This window comes from Lichenostomus cassidix, chromosome 11 (genome assembly GCF_008360975.1).
Source record: "Lichenostomus cassidix isolate B80296 chromosome 11, HeHo_3.0, whole genome shotgun sequence".
Classification (NCBI taxonomy): Eukaryota; Metazoa; Chordata; class Aves; order Passeriformes; family Meliphagidae; genus Lichenostomus; species Lichenostomus cassidix.
The window spans coordinates 5095312-5111209 of NC_139492.1; the positions used below are offsets into that span (position 1 = coordinate 5095312).

Consider the following 15898-nt stretch of genomic DNA (forward strand, 5'->3'; position numbering starts at 1 on the left):
TCTTTAAATGTGCATTATGCCATCAAGCTATGCTGTTTGGAAAGAGCTGTGGTGTTTGGGAAAAATTAAACATTTTCAACAACTGTCCAAATACATATTTAGACATGGTTTATGATGTACACAAAGATATGTCTGTGGCAACCCTTGGGCCCCAACAAGTTGTATTAATTACTCTCTGAATACAGTATTTTCAGTCACTTAAACACTGCAAGTAGACAGGAGACAGCTAATCATAGAGAGAAATGCTGATTTCAAGGGGAGTTGGAACTTACTTCTCCCACAACCTTTAGTAGGAAAGGTCCTAATATTGGCATGGGATGTATGGAATAGACCTGTATGGGGAGGGGACAGAGAATTGTAGTTCATGTAGGCCTTTGGTACATGTTTGTTCAGCCAGGTGAATAAAAAGGCATTTTTCCTAGTGAGAGCTCTCCTGGTCAGTTCCAGCTGGAAATGACCACCACTAGGGCTGTTGTCACTGAAGGTATTCTTCATTAACTTGTATGCCATCTATGACCTGCAGATATTTTGGTATTCTGAATTCCCTAGACACCAAATATTAGATGTTTTCAGTGTCCTAATTCATGTTCAGTCAATGAGAAGCAGAGTCCATGGGCTTCTGTCTTCGTTGTTTAACAGGGTATAGTGTGATACTGGAAAGACAAAATTTCTTTTGATAAGAAACTTCAGAGGAGGGACCTTACTTTCCTGCTTGCCTGTGATGTTATCAAGCAATAATCCTTGTTAAGTAAGGATTAATGTTCAAACATGATCACGCTGATGAAACGTCTTTTTGGCTGCAGAGACCTGGCAGAGCTTCCCTCTGCCTGCCTTTGGATTGTTTTATAGAGCTCATTCACATGAGCCACTTTACCTGAGTGGGGTGGGGAATCATCAGCTTCTCCCACTGCCACTGAGGAGCATCTAGGACTGAGATCTCACCTGCGTCTGGGAATAATGCCCTGCAAAAGCATCGTTTAGTTGTAAAGCTCTGAAACCAAGTTCTGTGACTCGCTATCAGCTCTAAAGTTGTTTTGGATTTCATCAGCTTTGTTTTATCACATGCTAGAGAGTGCCAGTGTTAAGAAGACTTGTCTTAAGCAATCCTCTTAGTGTTCCTGTGAGACGTGGCTATATTTTAAATAGAGTGAGTCAATCTGTTGTCCATCTCTCATGGACAACTTGATCAGACCCCATGGGGCAAAGTTAATGGAGTCTTGTAATATCTGAAAAGCCCCTTTTGCAGCAGCACCATTTACTTTTCGGTTGTACTGCTTATTTGCTAATTCCCATCTCGATGTAAAACTTTCTAGGTACTGTGATTTCTTTATCTGACCTGTTAGGAGTGAACATGGCCCTTAAGGACTCCTTTATTTTTGGACAGTTGTCAGTTTTACCAATTAAAAGAACGCCTTTGGATGGTTATCAGAAGCTGGAGCTGAAAGCATGTTTGTAATTACTGATGACATAGCTGTTTCTATTTGCTGCTCTCTCTTTTAATTCCAAAAAGTGATATTTTTTTTGGCAGTAGATATGAGAAAATATGTCACTGTGCATAATTACAAAATGCTGTTCATTTCTGTCTTGTAACTGTGGGGGGTTAGTTGGTACAATACATTTGGTTCATTCTTGGCTCACTCAACTGCATGACACACATTTAAGTGTATTATTAATTGTCATGTTAATATTCATTACCATGTTAATTTCCATGGAATCATATAATTCTGCATGCCTCCAAATTGATGTTCAAGGGTATATGCAAGCATGAAAAAGCCCCACTGAATGGTTTTCTAGGACATTGTAATAAGACTCAAATAAAAGCACCTTCTGAATAGTTTCCTCTAGGAGACCTGGGCTTTTTCAGCAGACTTTGACCCCACCATGATAACTGCTACAAAACAAGATTCATCCCTGGGAATGGGCTTTGTACAAAACTGATTTAAATGTTTGTTGGGCTTTCAACCAGATTCAAAATACAAATCCACAGTAGTGGCTTTACTTTAATTTCCTAGGTTGCATCTACCATCTTATCAGAGCAATCTGACTGCACAGTGCACTGAAGAAGCTGCATAATATTTTTAGTGGCCTGAGTTTTTCACTTGATATATATAACAAATACATGAATAATGGCTCTAAAAGTATCTGTGAAATCTTCAGTAGATTGTTTTGCAAGAGGAAGTTCTACTAGAAACAGTAACTAAGGAACAGTGAATTTGTGGGATAAGAGGTGAACTCAATTTAAGTGACTGCTGCCTGGGAATTTAAAAGAAAAGGATTGATACAAATATTTTGGGCTCAACCTCCTGCATGCACAAACTCCTGAAATCAGTGAGAATTTTTCATTGGTTTTGAATATATATCAGACTTCCAATGCATGTATTTCTCAAAGAGAGAGGACACATAATGTCTGAAGTGCTCTATTTTTCCAGAAAGGCCCATCTGATGAAAACTTGTCCATTTTTGAGAAATTAGTTACAAGTGAGTGCACCTGCTGCAGTTTGTAGATGGGTGGGTTCTTTTCTCTAATCCTGCTGAAGCCTTAAGGGGTTTCAAATAGGTTCATTATACTTCTGTTGGAGAACACACAGGCTTAGGCAAGAGAGAGGGTGCCTTTAGCTTCCTGCCTCGACTGGGAAGTTGTCACTCTGAGCAGGCAGAAGGCCATGGCACGAAACCAGGGTGGGGTCACAGCACTGGAAATTTTATTGTGGCGTAAAAATAGCTCCCTGCCAAAGTCCTCGTAGAGCAATGCATTTCAAGGTCAGTTGCACTCCAGAATCACCTCAAAACGTGCTTGTAAATAAATTGCATGGGCTTAGCTCTGCTGTCATTGACATTTCCCCCCAGATAAATGCCAGGCCTGCTGTGGAGAATATTCCACTGACTGAGAACCTCACACCTGAGCAGGCTTAGAGCTTCTCCTCTCAGCTGGGAGTTAGTAGTCTCAGTTCTAGGTGGCAGCAAAGCCCTTCTCAAACCTCTGGGCTGCCTGGGGTGCACCTGCCCTGGGTAATGAAGAGCAGAGCTACCTGAGTCACTGCTGGACAGGGCGGCTCTGGAATCAGCCTGGCTGGAAAGCAGAGCTGGAAAAGCAGGACACTGCTGCTCCAACAGGAGCTGGGGCTGAGCAGGGCTCTGGAGACACAGCTGCTTCCCAGAGATAGCCTGTTTATTTGGGCAGGAGTTGCATATTTTTCTGTGCTGTAGCTTCAATTCCCAGGGTAGGACTCTGCTGCACTGTGTCTTTCTGCTGGGTGACAGCACAGGCAGTTTCAGGCATAGGTGAGCTCTTACCAAGCATTTGTGTATTTGCCTACAACAGCTAGCTCTGTTTCATCATCAGCATTATTATTATTATTACTATTATTCTTTTAATCAACATCTTGTATCAGAAGTCATAAATCTTGTTTAAGGATAAAGACCTGCTTGAACAAAGCCATTAAGAAGTGCGACATCTAAATTAATATATTGGTAATGTGTTAGGAAGGATATTTTGGAACTTCTTTTTAAGCAGAAATTACCATTTTATCTGAAAATAGTAATGGAGAGAAAATTGTGTAGTCTAGCAAGGTATATAATTTAGACTTGATGATGGAATAATTGTTTTCCATCAAGCAAACAGAAGAAGAATCCATAATAAAATTTTACAAGTTAGCTGCCACCAAGAATAAACTCAAGAGCACTATATGAAATGAATTGTGTGTTTTAACTGAATCTTCTCTCAGGACAATAACTCTAATGTAGAGCCAAGGTCTGAAGAGGTCACCTGCAGAAAACCCTCCTGGGGCATTTCAGAGGAGAAAGGAAATATTCTTCTCCCTGTCAGGTTCACTTCGTGTCCTAATATGTCTGAGGATGTGCATTGAAAACATAATCCACAGCCACCACTCTGAGTTGGGGTTTAGATAACAAGGGTCATTAAGAATTCTCTGAGGATGACAAACTTAACCCTGTATGAACTTAAAGATCATATCCTGCTACTAATGCGAAGAGTAAGTCTGGTTGATTGTAATTGTGACTGAACTAAAATGTCATTTACCATTAAGATCAATTTCTCTTTTTTTTTTTTAAGAATTGCAGCATTTCTCTTAAAATATATGTAAGATCATAACTGGCATCTATTGAACAGAGTCTGTACTGATCTTTTCCAGTGCTATATGAGAGAACATCTGGATTTCCATATGTTTCCAAAGATTTGCCATATCTCAGATTGCATTTGCAGGAGCAGGGTGTGGTAATTCAGTGCAGGATCCCAAATTAAAATACCTATTGAGAAACCTCTACATTTGTCATCAGAAGGATCTAACTCCACAACTTCTGCTCAGGCCCTTTGGGTAAACCAGGGTGCATCAGGACTCTTCCTGCTCCCAAAGGATGACGTGTGCTTCCTGAAGGATGTGCAACACTCCTGGCTGTGAGTTTGGAAGCATGGGTGCTGCTGGGCTCTCAGTTGGCTGTGCTGGGATGAAGAACTCCAAGTGTGTTTTCAGGGATTCCCATGTTAGCAGTGTGGGAATGTCAGGATGTTTGCCTGTTAGGGTGGTTGGGTACTGGAATAGATTTTCTGGGGCAGTGGCCACAGTCCCAAGCCTGACAGAGCTCAAAAATATTTGGACAACACTTAGGCACAGGGTGGGATTGTTGGAGTGTCCTCTGCAGGGTCAGAACTGGACTTGATCCTTGTGGTTCCCTCCCAGCTCTGCATATTCTGTGATTCTCTGTGCCATATACAATGGAGAGAGTTTGAAGTTGCCTTGCCAGTGGCAGTGTGAAAGATTCCTGACTGTTGGCATTATAAAAATCATTCCCTGAGCATTCTCAGAGCTTTATCACAATGGCCCAATTTATGCCTGTGAGAAGCAAAGAGGCCACTTTAACTGCCCTTGCCCAAATCCCCATGCTCCATCCTACAGGCATGCCTTTGAGCCTTGAGCCTCATGTAAATTTTTATAGCTCCATTAACTGGGATGTCATCATTTGAACAATTACAAATTACAATGATATTAAAATATCCAAGCAGCACTAGCTAGAAGTCAGCAAGGATGACAATTATCACATTCCTTGCTCTTCAGTCGTGTTGAGGCTCCTTGCTTGGTTTCTATGCCGCTTGTCTTGCATCAGGGGGTTGGGGTGTCAAAGTTTTCTTTGTATTTTAGCTTCCTTGAACTGCTAAAAGTGAAGGAATTTGGCTAAGCACAGAATTTGAGAATACTGTGTTTACCTAAGGGATTTTAGGTGCTTACAGAAAACGCTGGCTAGATAGAAACTAACTACAAGGATTATGGGTGAATTTTATTTAGCTCTACTCACTCAGTCCCATTCGGTAAGGCTTTTTGGATTTCTAAGCTGTGGGTGTCTTTTGTTCTAAGTAAAAAAAAAAAAGAAAAAAAAGAAAAAAAAGAAAAAAAAAAGAAGAAAAAAAAAGAAAAAAAGGAAAAAAAGAAAAAAATTCTCTTGGGCATCTTTCATGGACAAGAATGATAGAAGGAGCCTTCTTTGCTTTAGACAGAAACAACTACATTGCCCATTTGTCAGTAGGTCCGTCTCTGCATTGCTGAGCTGGTGTCAGGGTGCTGCAGATGACAAAACCATCTCCTTTCTCCTGGGATTAGCATGAATGTTTGTCTCACTGTTTTTTTCTCTCAGAATGCTTTTTTGATTCCTGATGATCGGATGCACTGGCTTTATAGCTTTTTCTCCCCACTTCTTTTTCTCTTGGTTTTGCCACAGGACACAGTTATGTTAATTTTTAGGGTGATCCAAGGTGCAGTATATAATTGAAGACACCATGCAGCATAGTGTCTTTGGGATGTTAATAGCCACACAGTCACAAGGGAGGGACAAATTCAAGTCCCTGGGAGACAGGAAGCCCTGCTTTTTGGAGGACTTGTGGTCTTGAGATGAAATAGGCTCAGACTAATACTCCTTTCAGTACAATAAATCAGGAGTGATTTCCTTGAACTAAAAAAGGGTCACAAAGAGATAAAACTAGTGACAGGAGAATCATTGCCCTTCTCTCTTAAGAGCAGACAGTTGGTTAAATTCCTTTGCTCCTCAGATAGTGTTGAATGTCATGCAAGTGATCATTGGGTCTGTGGGGAGTGGCATAAAACCAGGATGCTAATGTGCTGCCAGTGCAGCTGTTTCTTCCCTGGTGTCACCCATGCTTTGACTCACCTTTGCTGCCAAAGTGCTCCTTCAGTGCTGTTCATTGGTAACTCCAATCTTCACCTGCACACATTTGTGACTGAGATTTGAAAGAGACAATTTTATGCTCTAAAAGGGCAGAATTACTTTACAACTATACCTGTTGTCTGTGCAACTGCTTGACAACCTCGCAAGAATTCCTTTCACTCTGTCCCTCTGGTTCTCTTTGTCAGTAAGAAACAGAACATGTTTAGTTCTAAGTGTTGAAAATCAAATACTGACGTGATATATTAGCTTGTCTTTCCCCCCCTCTGCCCCCCAGTGTTCTAAATATGGCTCTACTTTGAAATTAAGTGCACTACAGAATATTCGGTTGCAGCACATTGCTGGCATACAGTTTATAAATTGTTAGTGTTTGGCAGCCCTTGGTTTTTAAATTCCTACTGATCACAAGTAGCTGGCACTAATCAGCTCCAATAGAGTTACAGTGCTGTGTACCTTCTTAAATGGCTGGAGAAGAGATATACATCTAAAACCCCATATATAATAGCCACATGTCAGAAACACTTTACTCTGAGCAGGGTTTTTATTTTACTTTTTACATCTCTCACATTTTACATCTGGTTCAACAGTTCTGAAGGAAACTACATCTGATGTGATAGCAGGAGATCTATATCACACATCTCAAAACCTGCCAGAAATGCAATTTAAATATAGTTTTGGACAGAGTAAAAGAAGTATTATTGGTATCAGATATTTGGGCAGTGAGAAGTTGAGCTCCATCCCCCCGTGATTTTTTTTGTACAGAAGGAAATCATAATGTGAAATTCTAGTTCTGCTAAAACTTGTGAGAGCTTTGCTGTTGATTTCAGTCCTCAGTTTCACCTTGAAGCTGTAAAGTACCTGCCAAGTTCAAGCCAAACTGTGTAGCTGGAGCAGCAAAGACAGACCTGGATGTGGCCTTTTGCAGAGATGAGCAGGTTTTGGGCTGGTTTTAATAACTATCAGCTGTACTGTGTCACAGACTTCAGAGAGATCTTCTACAGTGTTTGGAGTCACAAAAAGTTTGGGGAGGGCAGGCTGGTTCTGGTACACGTCACTTCATTCCAGTTTATTTTCACGGTGCAAGTTTAGAAATATCTGAAATTTCAGATAATCTAGTTCAAGTCAGGAGTTTTATGCCTTGGTCATCTGAGAGTGCACATAACCACCTGAACTGAACTGCAGAAGTTTGTGGGAGTCATTCATCAGCAGTGGAAGGAGAACACGACCTGCTGGCTGCGTCTGTCACAAATTAGCACCTCCATGGCTCACGTCTGAAGGGACTCCTGCACGTCCTCCCCACATGGCAGTGGGCTTAGTTGCTTGGAAATAGGATAGCCTGTGTGTTAAAGAGGTGTAATTTTAAGGCTGTTGGTACTTGGGGTTTGCTGAAAAACAGACCTCACTGATCCAGGGCACTGAAACCTGCTAATAACAGCTGTCAGTCAAAGGTTGGCAATGTGTTCAGCCACTTGTGTGCCAGCAGTGTGCCAAAGCACCTAGCATGTGTCCCAAATGCGTTTTGTTCTTGTGCTGGGTATGTAAGAGATGTCATTGAGCTAGTCTGGGGCTGCCTGAACACACAAACCGAGATTCACTTGGTTGTTAGGATCCTAATTGTTATTATTTCATCACCCCAGAGCCCTAATGAAGGACAGGGACCCCAGTGTGATGGACTCAGTAAGAAGACGAGCTTCAGCCCTTCCTTTGAAGCAGCTACGTTTTTGTCTCATTACTCCTGATCACAATCCAGCACCAAAAGAAATCAAAAGCTGTCTCTGAATTCAGTGAGAGCTGAGGGCACACGAAAGCTCTCAGGAAATGCTCAGTGTGTTGTCAGGATCAGGTCTGTAATGTGTAACTCCAGCCTAGAAAACTCATTTCCTTTGAAGCTCAGTTGAGTGTTACTACTACACATCAGCATGTTGCACCACACAGAGTATATCAAATTTGATGTCATTTTTTTTTCTTCCTTTTTCCCTGGGAACCTGTAAATATCCTTTGGTAGCAAAACCAGAGAGGAATAAATTCTCCTCGATGTATTTACAAATGTGAGAAGCTTTTCAAGTTGTATTTGCAATTCTCTTTTTTGCAATGACCTCTATTTTCATAATCCTTCATGGAATATCATGGTTTAAAGAGCTTTCTCTCCCTGCTGTTTTTGTTAAAAGGTTTTTGGTGTGATATTTGGAAAGTCAAATTCTGCATTTAAATGTTGTGTTTTCACAGATATAAATGAAAGAGGTCATATTTATCTTTTCCCCCCTCTTTTCCCTTTTTCTGAGAACATCAAGCAATTCCACTTTTCTCCATGTATTGTTAACTAAACCGTGAGAGCATACAGCAGCTTTAATAGTAAAGCAATTGTGATTACATCTTGCTTGTAATTACATTTATTTCCTCACATATGTCCAAAAAGGCAAGCATTAGTTTGGCCTGTATAGGCATGTGCTAATGGCAAGAAAATCATCTGGCAGCTTGACAGCAAGGAAAATAGCTTACAGTCACTTAAAGTCTTTCATGTCATGGACACTTGCAAAGACTCTGAGCACTCAGGCTTTCCCTTGCATGCTTTTAAAATCGATTGCATTCTGAGAGAGAGGGAATTTGCCATGTGCTGAGGATTTGCATCTAAATAATCCAAATATGAAGAGATACAATTGGCAAGGTATGGGTGTGTGATCACAAATTTGAAAAAGCCAGTGATGGCACTCTACAGAACTAATCTGCAGATATCTGTGGGCACTGTGCTCTGCTCTGTGTCAGCCTGGCAGAAATGCCTGCAGCTGCCCACAGAACAAAGGTGGGCAAATAGAGAATCCCTGGTACTTGGAAGGACTCTGAGGCTCATTTGTATCCCACATCCCAACCCATTGATTGGACTGAGCTCTGTGTGTAGGACAGTGCAATTCAGAGTGACCCAGAGGGTCACAGCTCGTTCCTGTTGGAACAGGGCTGTGCCAACCTGGCATTCCTGGCACCAGGTGACCACACTGGTGAGTGTTCTTTTCACTTTTTAACAGAAACCTGGCTAGAATTTTTACAGACTGATTTATGACAAAGCTGAAATCTCATGCATTTTTTCAGTGAAGAAAAGTTTCTTATCACAAATGATAAATGTAAAAAAGTCATTCAGAAGCTGCCATATAACATTTAACTGAGCAGTGTCCCAAATACTCTCTGGGAAGAATGAGAATATTTCAGTGTTCATATAATCCACAAACTAGGGCAATTTCCAGGATTTTCTGAAACTAGAGGTACATTTATATCTTCAGTGTATTCTGCTTGCCTTTTGCTGCTGTGGCTACCAAGAATCTCAACAAATTCACTATTTTCTCCACTGGAATGAGTGCCTAGCCAGAACAAGTACATTCCCAGAAGGTATGCCTTGATCCTGTGTTAGATCTTTCCCAGATTTGTGGGCACTCACAGGACATTTGATTGCCAGTATCCATGGTCCATGACTACACAAATTATATCCACAGCTATAGAGATCATTACTGAAAATTCAGTCAAGAGTAGGTAAATACATAAACAAATGTTAATCTGCACACCCAACTTGGCAACTAATGGCACGAGCTTGCAAATTTGTCCAATTTGATATTTTTCTTGCTTAGCTAGAGGGGAGCCATGGCATAAATCCTGTAGCTCTGTGCCAGGTGGTGAGACAGACAGACAGACAGACAGACATATCCATGGGTATAAATGACCCAGCTCCACTGGCAAGGCTGGCAGTCCCTGAGTTCCCCTTACCAGATGAGCCATCAGCCACTGGTTTTTGCTGAGTAATTGGGCTGGGCAAGCAGAGGAGCCAAACTAATGCTCCTGCAAAGCTGGCTCAGCCCTCCAGGCAGCATGGACAAAGAAACAGCAAAATAATAATGGAAGTTGTTCACTGGGTCTGTTGCTGCTGTCTGCAAGGGTCAGGCATGTTCTGGATTTCTTGGGGCAATAAAGTTCTCAGTGAATGCTGGGCAAGGTCCTTGTCCTCTTTGTAGACATCCCTCATGCTTTAGGTGCTCACAAAATTGGCAGTCATTAAATCTTTTAAAATAGAATTTTCGAGGGTAGCTGGCAGCCACTATAGGACTCAAACCCAAGGCTTTTTTTTTTGTTTATTTTTTTGTAACTCTGTAGCTTTATTGTGTTTATTGTTCCCTGTCTCTCAAACCTCCCATTGAGCTAAAATCTTTCACCAGCAAGAGCACAGAGTAACTCTAGTTAGTATTTATGATTTACCTCCCAGCAAAAGAGGCTAAGCTTTCCCCTCCAAGCATTATAAAGGAAGGTAAGATTATTATTTGCCATGGAAATGGGAGAATGGAGGAATTAGTATGGACACAATGATAAAATAAAGGTTCATGATCTGTGTTACGCTGCAGAAATGAGGTTTGTCTTCTGGCTAGAATTGAGGTCAAATTACAACATCTGAGTACTGGGTGAGGAAAAGCAGAAGGTTGGACTGGAGTTTTGGTCTGTTCTCTGTGCCAGAATTTAGGGAGTGCTGAGAAATCTGCCTTTAGATCTATTTCTGGATTTGTATGCTGTGTCTCTAAGCATTATATTAGCTTTTTCCATGCTGCCATCTGAAAATGTTAATATTTAGGGGAATTTTTTTCATAAAAACAGCAACAACGTGGAAAATATTAACAGGAAACATTTTAGATGCTACAGGAAATTACGGCTGTGAAAAGTGTTTCATATTGTATTAGCAGGAGATTGAATGAGGCTTCTTCCCATCCAAACTTAAATCCATGAAGAGGAGGAATGTCTCTGACTCCATGTACCTGCTCTGAAGTGGTATGAAATCTTTAAAGAATGGGTATTATTGTTTGATTTGCTTTCACTGGCCTGGGAATCAGCAGATACACTTAGGTTTTAAGACAGCTGAGTTGCACAGTTCTGGGGATTGTGAATGAAGTGACAGAGACGTCACAGCTGATGGTCTGATATCCTGACTGGGGTGCTGTCAGTGGGACACAGTGTTTGGCAGGCAGTGTTTGCTCCTGCCTGGGATCCTGCTTTCCAAAAGGGAGGATGGTCTGTCCTCTGTCCCTCACATCAGGGAGGGAAGTTGGTATTTCAGAGCTGCTCTTGTGGGATAGTGGAGCTGCAGAGCCACCTGAGCCTGCAGCTCACCAGCAGCCTGGACCTGGCAAGGTCAGAGTGAGCAGTGAAGCTCCCTGAGCCACCCGTGAATGAAGCAATGCTGAACTCTGTTTTGTTAGCTAGCTAGCATAGGTCTGCTCTGGTTACTTCAATATTAAATTTGCAGTTTCACAGTTTATATCCCTCAAGCAGTTATGGTGACTCACACCAGGTGACTGGTTTGCTCTCAGATCCTGCCTGTGTTCCTCCATATGTGGTTTATTTTCTGACTCAACTGACCTAGAGAGAATATTGCTGCTGGATGAGCCTTTCCATGAGAAGATGATGTGCTTGTTTCATCCTGTTTAGAAATCTCCCTAGACTGAATGCACAGAAATAGTAACAACAACAAAAAAATAATTGAGGTTATCTCGAGAGGAATTCTCTACTCTGGAAAGTGCATAAAATCAGAGATAACCTCTGCTTCTGCTGTGCCTGTCCTCAGGCCTGTAGGGAACCACCAGATTCCCTGTGAGCTGAACCAGCTTTGCTCAGTTTGTGGTCTCAGACCAGGCACTGCCCTGGAGAAGTCAACCCTGGCAGTGCTGGGAGTGTGTTCTGTGCTCCCCAGCATCGCCTGCCCTCCCTGAACATCCACTTTCCACACCCACAGGATGGCATCCCTCCTGCATGTGCTCATATCCACAGAAGTGCTGTGCTCTGCAGTCTGCCAGGGGCGGATAGAGCTGATCTGCCTCAAACTAACAAATCCCCCTGTGCTCGGAAATAAAACAAACCTCAGAAGGGGGAAACGTTCCCTCTTCTGAAATGATCAGATGCTATAATACAGTTTCTTTTGAGCCCAATTCTGTTGGGCAGAGAGCTATTGATGTGGTCCCCATTGTCACTTAGGTATTTGGTCTATTCATTATTTTCATTTATATTGTTTATGTAGAGCACCTAGAGGCCTGTGATAAGCAAATTTCACCAAATAAAATAAGCCAACTTTAGTAGGTCAATTAGCATTCTCCAAAGATCATGCATTTTAGCAGGGAGGTTTGCAGTTTACTGTTGTCTAAGGAGAAAATGGAAAGTAGACCCCTCCCCTCGTACACAGTGTCAAATATCAACTCTAAATTAGAATGTTACTTATTCTTACTGAAACTGGGAATTCATTGTATGAGCTGAGTAATCACAATGCTGTGCTCTGATTTCATTTCTGGAGATCATCCAATGAAAACAGCCTGTTGTTACCTACTGGGAAGAAATAGGCAAATACAGTCATGTCTCTAATATGTGTACACAGTATATCAGTGCTCTCCAGGTTGCTTGCTAAATGCAGCTTAAGAATGTTCTAAGATACAAGCAGGGAGATTTGTAATGAGACCTGTGCAATGTATTTCTAGTGTCTGCTGTTTTCTTTATAGTTATAAAATCAATAAAACTTAGGTGTACCAAAGAATATAGCTCTGTAATACAGTTGCAGGCTGATGGAAGTGGTTCTGATGGGGAATTTATTTTTGATTTGAACATTACGAGCTTCCTGCTTTCCCTACTTACACAGCTTCTGACTGTTTTATTGTACCTTTCTCTTCATTTGGTTGTCCTCTTTTAGGGCTCCTCTGAGATGCTTTTTATTCTGCATAAGTTTTCAGCAGTTCTTTCATGATGCCTCTCTGCTCAAAACTCTTTCCTTATTTTAGGTACCCTTTGACTGTGACTTTTTCAATACTGAGAGTCCTAACAAAACCGGTTAATTGGTAATACTGCTGCAGCACAACAATATAACATTTATACATTGTCTGCCATACTAAGTTTGTGCCTTTCATCCCAGTTTACAAAGGTCAATTTGCCTAGAATTGGTTATTTTTACCTTTATAGCTCTTCATCTGAATAAGTGATCTAATCTTTACTCACAGTTTTACTGACTTCTAGTTCTTGACTTGAGCTTGTTGATTGGTTTCTGGTTTGCTAATTTTGGCTTAAACTTTCTGCCCGACTCAGCCAGACCAAGCCATATGAGCTGTCTACTTTCACAGTCTGCCTCATGTCTGCTCTTCCAGTCAGCTTTGGAATTCCCAGTTTGGGAATCTGACCTTCCTAGGAATCAACCTCAGAAACTGCATTTTATTTTTTTGGGAGGGGCTAAGTTTGTTCTGACCAAAGAAGTCAAGAAGAGGTGCATGAGTGGGCAGAAGAGTTGGGAGAAAAGAAACAGGGAGCGGAAGGATTGCTGCCATCCAGACTCCTGGGTTCAAGGCTCATGGTCCTGGGTGAATTCCAAATGCACAGAGAAATGGAGTGTGGGAGGAGCTGTGCTAGATATGGTCAAATCTGAATGCTGGAGTGCAGAGGTTTGGAGTCTCAGGTCTGCAGTTTTGCCTCAGAGCTCTCAGTGTAGGTGGTCAGCAGATCTGTCTGTTAAGGGGAACTTTCTCTTCCCTCTGGCACTGCAGAGATGCCAATGATTCCAGGCCCTGAAAGGTAGTTGGGTTTCCAACTCCAGTTGATTTTTGTGTGTTCAAGGATGATGAGAAATGAATTGTTAATGAATCCATGAAAGTCTTACAGCTCTTGTTGGTCAGAGTAGATAAACAAACTGAAGAAAGGGAAACCACCATTTAAAAGATGTCCAGAATGACTGTATTAATGTAAAATGTGAAATACGAGTTTTTTCCAGGAAATGTGGGCCTTGAGTACCTAAAGCAGTTCTCAACTCAGCTACATTGATTTTTTCCCATGGTTGCTGGTGTCTCATACAGCCTCATCATACAGTGAGTGTTTCTCTAAACCAGAACTTTTCCATTACAGTCATAGATATTTCTGCTTCCCACCTTATTTATTCACCAGTCATGTGAGAGTCATCATATGCTTCACTGCAGTCCAAATATTCCGTTTGTAATGATAATACATAAAATATTTTGATTTGTGATTGCGTTAGCCTCTGAAAGCTTGTCCTTTGCTTGTGCCACAAAAATCATCCTTAAAAATATTGCTGGTGGCTCCAGAACTTTATAATTATTATCAGTGATGAGAAACAAACCAAGAAAATGAGATACAAACCAACCAACTGCATCCCAAGAACATCAGCTACATCCAACTGCTAATACTGTATTGAAAGACTTTTAATCCTGGAATGTGAAATACCCAGCCCAAGCCAAAACAAAACTGAGAACCAACTACCATCCTAAATCTAGTGAGGTTTTATCTAATTTTTTTCCTGGGATATAATGAATTAAACATAGTATGAAATGCAAAATGGTTACATTGAGACATATAATATTTGAAGGTTTAATTCATTTTTCTAGTGTATAAGACACAAGGCTATTAAATTTTTAAAGCAGTGATCTCCTGAAGTCCCTACTTTATGAGGGCTTTCTTCATAAAGATAAATGGTTTCCTTGCCAAATCAAATGCAGATTTGAAACAAATTAAGTTAATGTTCAATGGTACAAGGTAGAATGGATGGGGGAACTGTTTTATTTTGCATTGTAATAACCATATACACCTAAATCAATAGCTGTGGAAAAAAAAGGCAATAATATCACGTAACTGCAGGAAATGAAATATAGTGAGATGAAGGGGGGAGCGGGTTGCAGAATGAAAGGATTTGTATTGGAATAATGACATTTCATTAAAAAGGGAAGGAGTGCTATTGAATATAAGTCCATACCAGTAAATTCTATTTCTTATAATAACACTTGAGATGAGTTAAAGTTGCCCGAGTATTGTGATAAAGTATCTTGCTGCATTCCTTTCCTATATTATGCTGTAATTTTACGTTAAAAGAAATATTTGAAATGTTAAAGAGGCAGTGCATGCTTTCTAAAGTGCTTTCTATTTCTCCAAATGTTTCATTTAACTTGTTATATTATCCTGTGCTCCTGTAATCTAAGCAGGAGGAAGTTTATCAGTTTCGTTCTTCTGTAAGCTCGTATTAAAGAAACAAAACAAAATGTGAATCTGGCAGTGGTGAAAGGCATTGGATTGAGAGTCCTGGGGATTAAAGCTCACTATTTATCTGCAGCACTGGCTCAGGCTGGTGAGTAACAATGAGGACTGAGAGTGTGTGAATCTGCAATACAAGGATCAGATCCCTGGCTGGTGCAGATCAGCAGCAGCCAGTGCTGATACACGGGGTAATGGTACTGAACAGGACTGGATGCAGCCTTTTTCAGAGTATTTCACAAAGAAATTGTTGTTACTCTGAAGCCAATGGCAAAAATCTCATTGATTTCATGGAAGCAGGGATTTTAACCTTGTTTTTATTGTGTGTCACCCCGAAGTCTCCCTGAAAGTCTCACCAGATAGAAAGGAAAATATTCCGTGTGCTTCACTTCAGTCACTTCCCTGATTTCCTTCGTTCTTTTGAGGTTGCCCACAAAAGGGAACAGTTCCACTTGCTGGGCAAACTGAGAGACACATGTGGCTGCTAGGAATTAAAGTGATACCCTGCCGTTCGTGTCCCATGTGTCAGACCGAGAGTTCATTAGAGGGACAAATCCATTTTGTTCTTTCATGGGAAGAGCATCCACTGAAACAGGAGCATGGCTGGGTGGGCACCTCTGCTGAACCTCTGCCAAGCAATCATCTGGAAAATCACTTGTACTAGTAAGAGGTG

At 41.2% G+C, this 15898-nt stretch overlaps 1 long non-coding RNA gene across 1 annotated transcript in view; it reads left to right on the forward strand.

Moving 5' to 3' along the window:
* Positions 1–15898, forward strand: part of LOC146432101 (uncharacterized) — an 82235-nt gene that overhangs the window by 30164 nt on the left and 36173 nt on the right. The window lies entirely within an intron of this gene.